The sequence below is a fragment of the Amblyomma mixtum genome, chromosome 3 (genome assembly GCF_055824585.1).
Source record: "Amblyomma mixtum isolate Tamu chromosome 3, ASM5582458v1, whole genome shotgun sequence".
NCBI lineage: Eukaryota > Metazoa > Arthropoda > Arachnida > Ixodida > Ixodidae > Amblyomma > Amblyomma mixtum.
The window spans coordinates 181,337,188-181,353,177 of record NC_143014.1 but is presented as its reverse complement, the minus strand read 5'-3'; the positions used below and the strand labels follow the sequence as shown (position 1 = coordinate 181,353,177).

Genomic DNA, 15,990 nt, shown 5'->3' with positions numbered 1-15,990 from the left:
CGTTCTTTGGCCAGAGATGTCCATGCGCCATAAAAACCCATCATCATCATAATCGCTGTCAGGGATTCGTTCCGGAGGGTGGTGCAGATTAGAAGGACTTTCTCTTTATTTAGTGCAAAGCTTCATGCAGTTAGTGCATGCATGCATGCAAACTGCATGCATGCAAACTGCAGCGCAAGACTACCTCCCGCGGGTTTTGTGACGACGGCACACACTGTTCCAAGGAACGGCAGCGTGCTGATTTTGAGCGAGAGTCACGCATGGATCTTAATCCTCCTCGCATCCTGCAGCCACTGTCGGCGAAAGCCTACGAGGCGGTGCGCCCATAAGTGCTCGGAAATTACAGTTCCAATGACTTGGGATGATGAGAAGAAAAAGTGACGGAAGGTAAATGCGGTAGAGTCAGCTGGACACATGACCGATTGGTTAACCTGCACGAGGGAAGTGGGATGAAGGGTCGAAAAGCGGGAAAAGGCGAGCAGTAGAGGCACGGATCTAAGCGCGGATTCAGGGTATTCCCTCGTTGGAAGTAAACACCAATATGGAGCCAACCAACCAACTTCTCTGCTTGCAGCTTTTCACGGACACAAGGATATATGCCGTGAAACTCCCAACGAACAAGACTTACAAGGCTCCAGCATCCCTTAACCGAAGTCACGGTGACCGAATTACTGAGGCATTCCACAAACAGGCACGCGCACCACCTGCGTCTGTATGGTGCAGTCACGCATGCGACATCCAGACAGATCCACCTATAGGGAATCAGGTTCTGTTGATATATGGTTTTTATGTGGCCGAGCTACAGCTGGGAACTGTAGGCTTGGTGTAGTTAATGGCCTAGGAGTGATTTCGACCGTCTGGTGTCCGTAAATTTCCACCGATATCTCAGTGTACACCTTGCCGCCATCGATATGCGGCTCCGGTAGCGGCGATAAAATCTGCGGCCTCGAGCTTAGCGGCAAAACGCCACACAGCTCCTGATCCACCCCGGTGAGCCAAATGAATCCGTGCGAGGCGTGCTCTTAATCTCTTGTCCCCTGATTGCACAGTTTTCGATCGCACATCATATCGCGAGAGAGGACGGATTTCTTTGTCCCTTGTCGTTCGCGCCGTTGCGTTATGTATTTAAGTACGAACCACCAACTAACCCGCCTTTTGGGGCAGTGCTGATCCTTCTACGAATTTAGGGTTCAGGGTCGCTCGTGACTTTTGATTCCTTTGTTTTGCTTCCTTTCGTTCACTTCATTTTATTTCATACCATTTTATTCCTCCCTTGTTTTATATACACGATGTTTCACGTAACTTGAGCCAAGAATTAAATGAAAGTGGCATAACGTAGCTGGGTGAAAATAACGACATATTGTTTCCTGTATTGTCGCGCTCCTCAGAATGGTTTTGAAATTCCATTTAATTAACTAATGAACCGAGATTAATTACGCAATTCTTCTGTTATTCATTTTAGTGTCATGCTTCAAGAGGACCTTGAAGCACTCGACTTCACTGCTTTCCCGTCCTTTTTTTTATTGTCTATGCGATGGCTAAATAGAAGCTCCATCTGAATTGGCTGTTGATGGTCTGTCTATCACTTATCGCAGATCACGGAGAGCTCTTTCCATGTTCAGGAAGAATGTGCTGACGCACTTTCCAGACTATGTTGAGAGCGGCGCTGGCCGCTCGCTTCGAGGCAGTGAGCGCGCGCTTGGCAGTGCTACAGTACGGTAGCGCAAGTGTGCAGTTATGCGTTTTTGTTTTATGCTTCGCGAACTTTCTTTAAATGCTGTAAAGAAAGGGCTATGGGAAAGATAAGTAGCTACAAACAACTGGATGAGTTGTTTCGTAACCCCCTCTACAACGTAACGAAACGCGTGTGACTCTAAAAAGAATATTAAAAATTTCGCATAATTAATATAAGCTAATTACATAATTAAGAGGAATGAAAAATACTCTGACGAGCACCACACGACGGGAAACAAAATGCCATCGGTTTCACCGACTTTCGCGTTTCGCCCCCGCACCATTTTATTTTAATCCTTGGTTCAGGTTACGTGAAACACCCTGTATACTGAAAACTGCAGGCGAGACGCTCTCGAACATATGAGGTTCCCTTCCGTTAGTAGATTCGTTTATTCTAATCCGTCATCGTGACAGCCACCTGTGATTAGGGGTTGGACTTTTCGGTGTTTATTTTTTAGAGTTCGGCTGACTTTTTTTGGCGTTTATTTCAGAACGCAAGTTTCGGTTTTTTTCCGTCGAATATGATTTCGAGAAGTGAATTACTGACTTTTTTCGAGGATTTAATGTCGCAGTCATGCGTTTTCAAAAGCAACTTCGAGTCTACCTCGGCGTTTTTGTCAGCATGAGCAATTAACTAGCATATGGTAGTATCTGGAGCTTAACTTGCAGAAGGAATTGCTATCTTCATTAAAAAAATAACGCTAGTTAAATGAGATAGGCGCAGATAAAAACGTGTGGTAGTTTAGTTCTAAGAAATAAGTTGACATATTATCGTTGGGTTGTTGCGCTAGGTTTAGCGAAAGGGTGGGACATCACGTGGTCTGCGTGTTAATCGCAGCGGAGAATTGCCACTCAATCGTTGGGGTAGCCAGGCCATGACACTTCTTCGTGACGTCCATGAACGGTTTCATGTCAATCCTACACGCAGTTGATAAACCTTCATAACCGACTGACTGATGTAAGCGGGTAATGATAGGGAAGAAACAGTGCTCAGTTAGCTAGCAGGCGTTGAGGAGGTGGTGTTTCCTAGTCTGCAGAGGCGTGTACGCTAGCAGAGCAACCCCCCCTCCTGACTCGGCGCAATAAATTACTTGTGCCGCTCCACAAAAAGTTCCTGGCTACGTCCCTGCCTCAAATCACAGAACTGCGCTGTTTATCCAAAAATACCACCGTCGCACCACGCCCGTGGCTTCTGTACTTAGTTTATTTTCAGCTTTGAGTGTAACTATAGTACTCAACAGCCAGCTAGCTATGCCTTGCAAACCCAGAATAATTACCTTTTTCAGTTAGAACCGAATTTAGCAAACTGGATTCGGCGTACTTTTATCGGCTTTTTCGGTTTAAACCGAAAAGTCCAACCCTTATCTATTATACAGTACTAGGTTTAGGTTTATGGGGTTTAACGTCCCAAAGCGACTAAGGCTATGAGAGACGCCGTAGTGGAGGGCTCCGGAAATTTCGACCACCTGGGGTTCTTTAACGTGCACTGACATCGCACAGTACACGGGCCTCTAGAATTTCTCCTCCAAAGAAATTCAACCGCCGCGGCCGGGATCGAACCCGCGTCTTTCGGGTCAGCAGCCGAGCACCATAACCGCTGAGCCACCCCGGCGGCTATACAGTACTACAGTTGACACCATAATGGGACATATCCAAGGATGCTGCTCCTTGCTCTCACAAAGTCGACATCACGAACATCAGCTGTTAGAGAACGATGAAATTTCGGTACCACTCTTAGCGTTCACACTTGACAGCTTAACCGCAACAGTATGGAGAATAAGGCTGCAAGGAAACACTTTGTGAAAAATAAGATTGCTGAAATAATTGGTGGGAAAGCAATTTTTGGACATAAGCGCAAACCGGCTTTGAAAAAGGACGGCAAATGACTGTGATATTTAAACCGCTAAACAGAAGAGCCACTCTATGGATTGGATGAGTAATTATGACTAATAAGCAAACGCCCTGTAACGCTATATATGAATACGAAGCATTTTGCTGAGTTGACAGCGCTAAGAGGCAGTGAACGACAGCACAACGTGGGCTCTTCGACAACACTGCGTGTTCGTCGATCCAGTGACAGCTATCGGTAGCTCCGTTACCGGTTCCTTTGACTTCGACTTCTGAATGTCGTGAGAAGTGAAAATGGCGAAAACGCTAAACGCTCCGCGGCAGGCTGGCAGCAAGATCTCAATCACACACACTGTACTGGAAGGACCAAGCAAGACTGCTCGAATGATGAAGCTGTCGCATCCATATTTGCCTTCATCCGGCCACGGCCTCTCGGCTCGAGGATGCGAGATATAATGCTTCCCGCAAAAACACTGCCGCCTTGCGGTCACTCGTGTCGTTATCATTAGGAAAGCGTCCCTGGCGCGAGTTCTTCAGCTTGATTGATGTGCTCTGCCGAGCAGCTGCAGATAGCAGTGCTCACGCTGTTGGCCCTCGAAGACAGCCCACGACACGCACTCGAAACAGCTGGCAAAGGTTGCCCCGAGTGAAGCAACGACTAAAGCAACACCACTGAGCTTGTGCACGCGTCTGGCCATCAATAACGAAGACTTTATGCGCCACACGGCACAGTTCGGTAGGTTGCCTGTACCATAAAGGACGGGGCAAACGCACCACACCCTTCTCCATTCGCTGCCAGCATTTTCTAATTGTGTTGAGTGTAAGGAAAGGTCGCCTGCTTCGTACGTGCAAGTCGACGGCGAGAATGAAAATATATGCGAAGTAATAGACTGCCGAGTAGCGCTTTCTGTTGCAGTTGTGGCGCCGAGCACCGACGCGTGCAAATGACGGTTTACGCCGGCAGTGCCCACTGGCACGCACGCACGAATAGCCAGCAAGCCGGCCGCTGCGGACACCTTAGCGTGCGCACCAAAGAAACGCGCATTGACATTGACTTCCTTAGGAAAAGACAAAGCACCCGCCCCTGAAAAACAAAGTCACACAAGCAAAAAACGTTAACGCTGCTCGAATTCCAGGGCGTGGCCAGCGAGCGCCGTTGCAGTGCGTTCTGCGGTTCTTAATCGGGCCGATAGTCGTCGCTCCCCCCTTTTTCAGCAGTCTTCCGCCGCGTGCCCACTGCCCCGCGGCACCGTGTCTCCGCGGTCCCTCCTTCGGCCCCCTTTGTTCTGGGTCTGGCGTCCGACATACTACAAGGGGACTGAGCGGAATCGGGGTCTTCAAGGTCTCGGCGAGGGCCCGGTCGCACGGAACGCGTGAAATAACGAAGAACAAGCGTGCGCCATTCAGGCGTTCGGCTTTGGTCCGCCGCCAAAACCGCTCGGCTCTCCTCCAAACACAAAGCCTCCGCCTCTGTGCGCAGCCGGCAGCTTTGACGAGGAGATCAATTAAGCGCACGGCACTCTTTTCTGCGCGCTCCAAACAAACCGGTGCTGTCCTCGCGGGGAGGAGCAGATGGGAGGGCGAGAGGGCACTGTGTGACGAGGAGGGCTCTCTGTTAACCGTTTTTCCTCTGTGCACTCTAGCTAGAAGCAGGAACAGGGATCGCTACATGTGGCATGCGAACATGTTTGCTCGACAATAAGGATATGCCGTCACAATACCTCTTAGGTACTGATGATTATCAGGCAGTTCCTCACGTTTCTACTTTAAAGGGGTTGTGAAAGGGGATGTAATAAAGTTGCGGTATGCTTGGGATGTTAAAGCGTCCCGCTTCACGATTATTGTCCAACAAGAATTTTTTTTTAATGCGCTTTGTAGAAGCTGAGTTATCTGTAGTCAAAATTTAAATTTCAGAGTCTTCGCGCCTTTTCCTCTCCTCGTCACTTTTTGCTCGCTGGAAGGTCGGCGCTCCTCCGCCGGCCCCACTTCCGGGGGCGGAGCTTCCTGACCCACCGGAGCTGCCCGGCTTACACGCCGCGGCAAAGCGAGCGTGAAAAAGTCGCCGGAAAGGGATCGCCAACTTTCGCGCGTGACTGTGGGTTCTCTGCTGCGTGTAGAGGTGTACTATTTGGCTCCGTTATACTTATGACAACACAATGCAGTTATTGAAAGCGTCCATGCGCTCTCCTAGAAAGATGTTTCAGGCCCCTTTAACGCCGATCATTGGTCCCAGTTGGCACTGGTCCACGGTACTAGATTGGTCTGAAACTGGAGTCAGTATAATTGGCCACATATAGCCTGATGTTCCTGTTGGTTGTTAACTCCGGGCTAATCTTACTAATCTTGAAAAGCGACGCTGCATCTTCAGGCTGTGCCTTTTTCACAAATTCTGCCATACGCCACTCAATGTTTCAGCAATCTTACCACTTCATCGACAGTCAAGCCGCACCAGCCATCCTAAAGCCGTCTATCCGCCCCCAGCACACACCACAGCCCATCTTCGTTCGTTTTTTGTTCAGACCGCTCGGGACTGGAACAAACTGCCTGTCGACGCTGTGCACCACTCCGACCCACATTCCTTCAAGACTGCCATCGAACCACTCTTCACTTGAACATTATGCCCATCCCTCATGTAATACCCCACACCAAGGGGCATTTGAGGTACTAATAATAAATAAATAAATAAATATGCCGGCAGCGGGGGTGGAGCTCCCTTTAATCCGTATTATACTTGCGTACGGGCGTCCTCACTCCGTTTGGTGCTCGTTACCCTTTGCTTTAGCCGCCGAGTAATAGGGCATTACGCAGTGCAGCTTGAGAAAACAGAGGCGAGTGGCGCGTGCCCCAGAGGGGCCACAAAGCACCTGTTATAAATCGTCGACCTGTAAACATGAGAGAGGCGCACAGACAGAGACGCTCTGTTAAGGCGCGGAATTGGTCCATAACGCGAGCGCCCAGCATGGGGCCCCGAGTGGGCGCGGCCGCTTCCACCGGCGCTGCGCTGCTGCCGCGCCGCGCGCGACTTTTGTTGCTGCTGCTGGCTGGCTGCTTTGCGCGGCACCCCGGGGACTAGCACCTGCCACCGGGGGAGCAGCGGCTGCCAAGATTCGCCGCGCGTCCCTGCATGCAGACGCGCGTACGCGCACAGTTTTGGCCGCCGCCGCAGACAGCTTGGTGCTGGGGCCTTGCACAAGAGCCGCGCTTTCCTTCTTTTTACGCTTGCTCATCCCCGCACCTCTTCCTTCCGCCGGGCTCGCACCCCGGCAGACACTTCGGCATCCTTCGCCAACTGTTCCGGGTGCTACGGCCAGCATTTGTCACTAAGCCAAGAATGCATCCCGGCCAATACGGACCGGCGTGAATCAGTCTAAATAACGGGGTCCCTGCGACCGCCGCTCCTAGCAGACACCTTGCGCTGAGGTAACATGCGCAAACCGCTGCAAGCATACTAAGTAAGATACCGAAAAATAGGGCACGCATATTTTTTTTTTGCTTTTTGCTTTTCCTCTGCCTAAAAAAGTCTTGCGTAGTATTTCTGGAACCCGGAGAACATTCTCACTCGCATAACATAGCGATGTTCATAACTATACTCTGGCCGCGGTGATCTTCGCGCCAGTGCAACCTCGCACTCGGATTTTTGTTTGTAACGGCGCTTTACAATTTTCTAGAACCGGAGGCAAGCACGCTTCTGTTCAAGAACCGAATACCGATAAAAAATATGTGTACTGACGTCAACCTTAATCACGGCAGTCAAGGGTGTGCAGCATTTTAAGTTTGAAATGCTTTTAGGTCCCATTCTCGGCAAATATCGGGAAAACTTGAAGGAGAACATGTCGCCGAGCCTGAAGAACATCAATTCTAACCTGGAGAAGAAGATCAAGCCGAACTTATTCGAAACATTCTCGAACTTTTTGTCCGAATCGTCGTATACATTATGGCAGTTTTCAGGCAGTGTTTAGCTTTCGATTAGTGCGATATCAACAGCAGCTTTGCTAAAAACTGCCGAAAATTTCGTTCGCAGCGAAGCACACGGAGGAAAGCAAATATTTATATGTAAGGCGAGATAAATTTGATCCGCTTATGACTGCACGTTGTCCTCACGAGATGAACAAAGGACACTACTTGATAACGTTGCAGCTTTCTCACAGCGAGAGCCGCATTTTGAAGGCCCCTCTAAAATCCGAGGGCTCCGTCCAGTACAAAAAGGCCTTGCCTCGCGCATCTCGTTGTCATCGGGTAGGACGCGCGGTGGACGCTGTCAAACGCTTAGAAGTTGGAAACGCTTTACGGACGCTCTGTGTGTGCCTCTGTGCAGGCATATAATTCATTGTGTACGACTAGCGGTTGTTGATGTTGCCAAACTCTTCGAAACGCTTTCAGGCACGGCCGCCTGGATCGAACGCGCGGCGGTGTCCGCGTCGGGTCCGTTGGCCGAACCACTTGAAGCAGCGTTGAAATCTCGTGCCATCGTACGGCAGCGCCGCTGCCGTACGATGGCACGATATATATATATATATATATATATATATATATATATATATATATATATATATATATAATACACACTGGAGAATACTGGTAGCCTTTCGCGCTTCGCTTTGGATATCTTCTTCTTCATCATCTTTGATACGGTCGTTCTGCGACGCGAATGTTTCAGAAGGCCGGTAAGGGAAAAATTGGTTTCGAGAAAAGAAAGGCGCCGTTAACTCTCACTTCATCCAGAATTTCGCTACGCCTTTCCCGCAGTGCATTTCTTGCTTACATGTATACTCAGCATCGAGATTGCCTGTGATTTTTTTTTTCTTTTTTGCCTTGGTGGGTCGGTGCGTAGTGTCAAGAAATGCGGAACTTCTCTTTTTCTGTTGTAATGAATAGCGCTAGCCTGTTGATGTAGAATGGCCCTGTGCGGAGTAGAAAAGGGTGCTGCATTTAACGTGCGACTTCAACTGTTCAACTAAAGACCAAGCACTAAACGCAAAGAAACCTGGAAATACTTGTGCTTATGACGATTCGGTACTTGCCCTCAGTTATAGTTTACTGCTCCTGCGTTGTTTGGCGAATAAGCGCCTTGCAGTGTGGTGTCTCTTAAAATTTTATTCTCGTATGGAGTCAAGCACGAGCCTTCAAGTCAAGGAATGGGGTCGCACCGACTGCCCTAGAAAGTCAGCGTGACTTCAGTGCTCGAAGAGTGAGATTCCATTGGGGGCAGTAAGAAAAACAGCGAGAAACAGTAACAGTGATTGCTTGGCGTCGCCCCTTCGTAGAGTGGAAGCGGGATTGCCGAAGAGACAGCGCCCTTGGCCGCCTTTGCAGCGCTCACGAGGGGAAGTTCCCATCTTGACCGCGCTCCGGAAAGCCAAGTGTCGCTCAGCATGGCGTAAGGCACGCGGCCTGACGTATAGTAACCTCAACATCGGAGATACATTCGAACTTTTTTCACGAAATCTGATGCGTTTCAAATGGCTAAAAGTTTTGCTTCCGAAGAAACGTATCGGCTTTGGAGTTTGCCGACACATCAGTACCAGTTTCTTCACTCAATCGACCCACATCTTAGATCAAGACTCTCACCCAGAATTCCTCGACATCTGGAAACACTTTATCATAGACTTCGTCTGAATGCTGCATATACAAACGGCTTACGATACCGTTTTAGACAAATGAACAGTCCGCACTGTGCCAACTGTGCCTCGATAGAAACTGTGGAACATATCTTGCTTGAGTGCCCTGCGTATGCTAACGAGCGTGCGTACTATGAAGATTCCATGCAGAAGCTCTGCTCAGTGCCCCTAACAATGGACAAAGTTTTAGGTCCGTTAGCCTGCCTTAGGCAACAGAGACTTGCAATGAACTTTCTATTCACATATTTAAAAGACATTGGACATCTCGATAAGCTTTAAATTCACTTGCACGTTACCTCCATGCATTCTTCATGCAGTGAACTTCGTCAGCCCATTTGACGGACTATGCACTCCATCATTCCATAGGTTACATCAATATTCGCCATTGCATCCTTAGTACCCATTTCATGGCCGCATTTTATCTTCGTTTTTTTTTTTACCTCTTCCACACTGCTCTCCTTCTGGCTTTATCTCCCAAATTCCCCTCCCTACGCAGAGTAGCATGCCAGCGATTTTTAAACGCCGGCTAAATTCTCTGCTCTTCATTAAAGAGTCTCTCTCTCTCTCTCTTATAGTTTCAGATAAGCTTTTTAGCGCATGTATCAGAACTTTTTAAAAAGGTACTGCAAGGAAGAAATCGAGTAAGTTCACTGGCTGACGTGGCATACACTGCACCGCAGCTCTCGCGTTATCCACCAGCATAGAATGAATGCGAACAGCATCGACTAATGATTCCGAAACTGTATCTGGTCAGGAACTGCATTGATTTGAACAATCAATAATTATTTACTTTGTGACTTGCAGATAAGCAATGTTTTCGAAAACATCAACTTTCTTTCTACCTCTTGCGATGCGTCTATTCTCTGTCATGTTTACTTGCGGATGCTGGACGCTCGAAACTATAAATTGTATTTTACTTCAAGTGAAACGACAACGCTACGATTAAAATAATACAGAGCTATGCTGCTTCAAAGCTTGCCTGAAGCGCTAAAAGCCGGTTTTCTTGAGCTGTTTTCCCCCATCGTCTTATATCGCTCCTAGCCTTGAGACTCCAGATACGCAGACAACCAAACCACACCTGTATGTATTTGGAGACACATGCCCACACCGCGGAGACTATAATTTTCTTGTTCTTAACCGCGTCCTTTTATTTCTTCCTGTGGTAAATTTCCTTTTTTTTTCTCTCTTTCTCGTTATTATGCTTTTCTGTCTCCCGCTTTCTCACACGACATATTCGTGTGAAGGGCAGAATGGCAGAACAACGTGGACGCCACGCTGTGCGTTTGCAAGTCAAGTGGTCTCATTTTGGCCAGTTGCACGAAGCGTACGACCCTACTGGCGTTAGCGGCGTTCATCCATCCATAAGGCAGTCAGGAGTTAACCACCGTAAGCGTTAATATTCATGAGTAGTTTCTAGGTTACCGTCAGCCCTCTCTCGCTCAGCCTGTCCTGTCGGTTACTGCCTCTGGTACGTTTTGTTTCTGACCAGATTAATCTGTGTACGTTGGTCTTGGTGACTAGAAAGCTAATACGTGTCCAAGACTTGTTCACGAAAGGCATCTCAAAAATAGTCCGCAGCGAACGACATTGAGTTCTTTCTTTCTGTGTTTTTATTTTCTTTATGAAATAGAAGAGGGCGAATACTTAGCGGTTTTCTTCCGCTCTGTGCGTCGTCTCGATGTGGGCATTGTCCCGTATTTTTCGCCCTTAACGGTCATCTCCGGTACCGCTGTACGCTTCATGACTAGTGGACTTCACGTTATGAAGGGTTCATGATAAGTGGTGGTTTAAGTTGCGTGAGGATAACGACGGGAGGGCATATGTAAGCAATCTGATAGCATGCTCACTGTACACCATTGCCGCTATCTCTGATGGTAATTTATCTTCCACTGCGATTCAGGGAGGCAGCGCAGAGCTTATTATAACAAGGTTGAATGATGCCATGCGGAAATCCGAAGCCGCATTTACCGCCTCTTAGAAGCGCATCATAGATTGTTGATACGAGCTTTGGGCTTCACCTTGTGCCGTTACGAATGAACAAAATTAAAAAAAACATACAGCTTGATAAGATGTGTAAATGAAAAATGAAAAGTTGTGTCCACCTTTAATCACAGACGTGTGAGATCGATCGCATCCTCTCGCCTTGCACTTGCCACCAACACGCGAAGTTGAGGAACAGCTATGTGTGTTTTTTTTTTTTTTTTTGCCAATGAGCGATGCCAGGGGCTTTGGAGCAAGGTTTGTTTCTTGCTTTTTTCTAGCTTTGAAGTTAGAGCTACGTGACGAATTCTTCGGTTGTATTTGCGGTAATGTCATTCGCAACAAAACAAACTAATCACAGATGCGCGATTTGGGTTTATGAAAGGGCTGTCTACCAGACGACACTTTTTACACAGAAGGAAATAATATTAGACGCTTTCGAGCGAGAAATGTGCGCATTAGGCATATTTATAGATTATTCTAAGGCCTTCGACACCATTAACCACGATACCCTGTTATTAAAGTTGCAACATTATGGCTTCCATGGCGTTTTTCTTCAGTTGCTAAAATCCTATCTTCAATACCGCCGCCAGCAAGTTGTTATCAATAATCATTTGTCGGATGTACGAGCAGTTCACGCAGGAGTACCTCAGGGAAGTATTTTGGGGCCTCTACTGTTTTCTTTTTACATCAATGATCTGGTAAACATTGACAACACAGCAAAATTCATCATATACGCTGATGATACCAGCATACTTTTAATAGGGTCTGATGCCGAGCTTCTTATCTCACGCGCAAATGTACTTCTAAATAAACTACATTCCTGGAGTATCGTTAATTCGCTTGCCATAAACAACAGTAAGACAAAAGCTGTTTTTTTCAGGCCGAAAAACCGAAACATAGACACGCAGGCCATACTCCATCTCGGCACTGCAAATATTCAGATAGCGTCGCAAGTTAAATGTCTTGGTGTTCTGTTCGAAAAAAATATGTCCTGGAATGCTCACATAGATGCAGTTGCAACTAAAATTTGTCGCATTACAGGGATCCTGTGCAAATTGCGATATTTTGCTCCTGTTTGCATTAAACGCCTTATTTTCAGTGCCCTTTTTACTTCAGATATTAACTACTGTCACCTAGTGTGGGGTACAACTACTTTGTCAAATATTACTAAACTTCACCTCCTACAAAAAAAGGCAATTCGTATAGTTGCAAACGCTGCATACGATAGTCATACTGCACCTCTCTTCAGGGAACTAAACATTATCACATTTCCTGACATTTATAAAACAATGCTTCTTAAGCCTTATTCTAACGGAATTAAACAGAATAAAAACATTTTAGGCGGCATAGCAAACCTCACGCCTAAACGAAAAACACGGAATACCCGCAGTACTGAACTGTGGGAAATACCTCGAGCACGCACTAACTATGGATACCAGATGATACGTAATATGCTCCCGTCGCTTCTAAACAAACGAGTTGTTTCAAAGCCACAATACTGTTTTTTTTTTGTAAATATATCATAGCCACAATAATTGCACTTTCTACCTTTTTCTGTATTGCACCGTACATTGTATACTCCATTAAACACTCTACTAATCTTGTAATTGTATTTGCTTATGTCTTGATTTTGTGCCACATCCTCCCATGTCTGATGCGTTGTGTTTGTATTCTAGTTTTGTTGCCAATGCCATGTTTTGTAGGGGCCGTGAACCCCGTCAAGCCCAGCTAGAGGCTTTTTGTTCACGGTCCTCAGCATCTGTAATGTTGATGTTGGAATAAAATGATAAAAAAGTTACTGGAATGTCAAGAGAGCGCTTCTGGCCAGGCTGCTGACTTGGGCCCAAGCACTGCAGAGCACATAGCTCTATTATAATGCTAACGATAAACTCCAGTTACAAGTGCTGTGAGGTCGGCTGGAATTCTCGAAACAGTTCAAGGACTAGCTCGTCTAGTCTATTTTCACTTTATTCTCATACAGCGTATGATTAATGTTTACTTTCTGGAGCTGCGCTCAGACTTCATTTAGACCACCTGGCAATTGATGAACGTGCAAGAGAATCTCAGAACCCCGGCAGTTTCGTATTTCGCCTCCACCAAAATGCGGCTTTTGCGGCAGCGGCTCTAACGCTCAAACTAATGATCCATTCTACTCTCTGTTCCGTAGCAGAATTCTGCAGCCGCTGAATGTCTGTGGTAAGTGTGTGGCGAACTTCACTCGGATGACCTATTTTAGTGGTGGGTCGTGACCTTTGAATCATTGGCACGAACACGCACATACATACCCGCGTGGGTGACCGGCACACATGTTAAGCCATGCGCAGCGAATTTCCAGGAAGCGTTGCACGATTTCCTTCCCAGCCATAAATGCGCTTCCAGCTTCGTACGTTCACTTGCGCTTCTACAGATGTTCCGCGCGTTGTCCTCGAGGAGAAAATAAACGATTTCGGCCGATCTGTATATAAATGAAAGCGAGGATATATCAAGGTTGAGACCATTAAGCCGGCACCGTACTTGCGCGTCTTTTAAAAAGAAGGAGCAAACGCAGGCAAATCGCTGGACATGGATGAAATGGAAATGCGGAGGGGGGGGGGGGGGGGGGGGTTGACATGGAGACTCCCGCGGAGAAACGTGTATATATCGCCCAGCGTGGCGCGCACGAACACGCAGGCACCGGGCTTCCCGTTGCCCGCGTCGGGGCCGGCACCGCTTTTCTCGGGCAAAAAGGTCACGATTCTCAGGATTCGAGAATTCCAGACGCGCTGCCGCTCAGCTCACGTGCACGCGCGTTATCGAAACCGGTATTGGGCGACCAGTCCGCACGCCAGATAGCGATGCTGCCGGAAGCTGAGACCGGCGGTATGTCACCGCGCGCGCGCGCGGCGGTCCTCCGCTTCTTGCGTTCTAAAAGAATGCACGCCGCGTCTCCTACCCTGACGACGCTGTGACGTAGCTGACGCAAAGTCGTGACAGCAGCCGACATCGTGAGCCCTCACGCGATGTCATCAACGTCGCGAGTCCGTCACTGTAGCAGCGAGCGAGAAGCGTCGCCTTGGAGAGCGCTTTTAGACCTCCCGAGCGCGGTGCCGGTTTGACCATGTACGGTGCGGCAGACTGAGCGCGGCTATTGCGAGCACCGGCCTTTCCTTTCGTTACGGGGCCAATCTGACAGACTGTTCGGAGAGTGCTGCCTAAAGCGCACTCAGAGACAATTTTGACGAACGTCCCCAAGGCACAGGCTTTGCGACGCTCATAGGCGTAGATCTTTTTGTAGGACGACGAAGTTCGGCTCTTTGAGCTGGCACTCAGCACTGCCATGCGCTTGCAACGCATTTAGCCGTCATTTGCGACCTTCCGCTATAATAGGAATCATCTCTCTCTCTCCCCTTTTATCGCACACTGTATTGCAATCTCCGGGAGTGCGACAGTCGGCCCAATTACACGCTTCTAATGACATGCAGAAATCCGGAAATTCTGCATGTGGTAGTAGTAGTAGTAGTAGTAGTAGTAGTAGTAGTAGTAGTAGTAGTAGTAGTAGTAAAAGACTTTTATTCGACCATTATTTATAGGCCGAGCATGTCGACCGCCTGGGCGACCAGAAGCCGCTGTTCTTCTTCCCCTTCAGCGCCAAGCCAGTCGAGCCAGGTGGTGATGGATAGAGAGGGTGGGGGGAAGGAACCCGACTGCAGAGCAGCCGGGCAATAGAAGAGGCAATGGGCCAGGTGCGCATAGATACAGGGGCAGTTGGGACAGGAAGGGTCCGATCGATAGCGATAGAGGAAGAGGGGGGACGGGGTGATAACTGCATTCATCTGAATGTGCCGAAGAAGGCGAGACTCCGGCACCGTGAGTGATGGATGAGGGGGAGGGTAAAGGCGTTTGTCGAGGCGGAGCTCAAGGTAGACCTCTTTTATGGTGCTGCGAAGGGTGAGTCTGGTAAACTCTGCTTGTATCGCAAAAGAAATTAAAAAAACCGAACCGTAAGCATTCACTCATCAAAATTGACCAGGTCACTTTTAATACCGTGCACCTCAGAACGAATGATGATTCCACCTATCATTGTGAATGCGGTTTGTGAAAGATTAGACGGTTTCTTTTTCTTCCGTTTGTTAATACCAGTGCCTGGCAAGTAGCAGAAGTGATAGCGTTGCTTTCGAGGGTTTATAAATCTGTGATACATACCGGATGCAAAACGGTCCCAAAATATTCAAGAGCGCACAGTACCTGGATGCCTTCTCTTGCCACTACATGCTGTAGCTAACGTCACTAGCCCGTCCAGCGGCTGGTGAGCAGTCAGTGGCCAGTCATGGCGCATTGAACCGCAGCTAAAGAACCAGCTCCGGACCCGAAGCCTCACCTCCGTCGTTGAGGACTTGTCACCAAGAGTCATTTCTGAGGGGCAGTCGGTATTTAATAACAGCGCCGTGCAGTTATGAAAAAAAGGTATTCGAGTGGAACTGGCCGGTGCCTCCTAGGAAGAAAAAGCCTCTTCACTCCTGCTGCGGCCTCATGCACCTTGTCCGGTTGACCCTACCACGTCATGAATTCAGAACACAGTGGACATCACTTGTTGAGCCTTCTGTTCTAAATTCATACCGTGGTAGGGTAAACCGGACAAGGTGCATGATGCCGCAGGGGGAGTGCACAGGGTTTTTCTTCCTAGGAGCACTGATGTGGCGCAGAAAGTATTTTTTGTTGCGCTAGGAACGAAATATCGATGGTGTAGCGTATATCGAGAACATTGGCTAGCTGTTGTGCATACAGTTGTGGAATTCTTCTCTGGGAATTGGCGCTGTCGCGTACAGAG

At 48.1% G+C, this 15,990-nt stretch overlaps 1 protein-coding gene across 5 annotated transcripts in view; it reads left to right on the top strand.

The window, feature by feature from the left end:
- Nucleotides 1-15,990, top strand: part of LOC149352928 (protein NDNF-like) — a 163,679-nt gene that overhangs the window by 95,503 nt on the left and 52,186 nt on the right. The window lies entirely within an intron of this gene.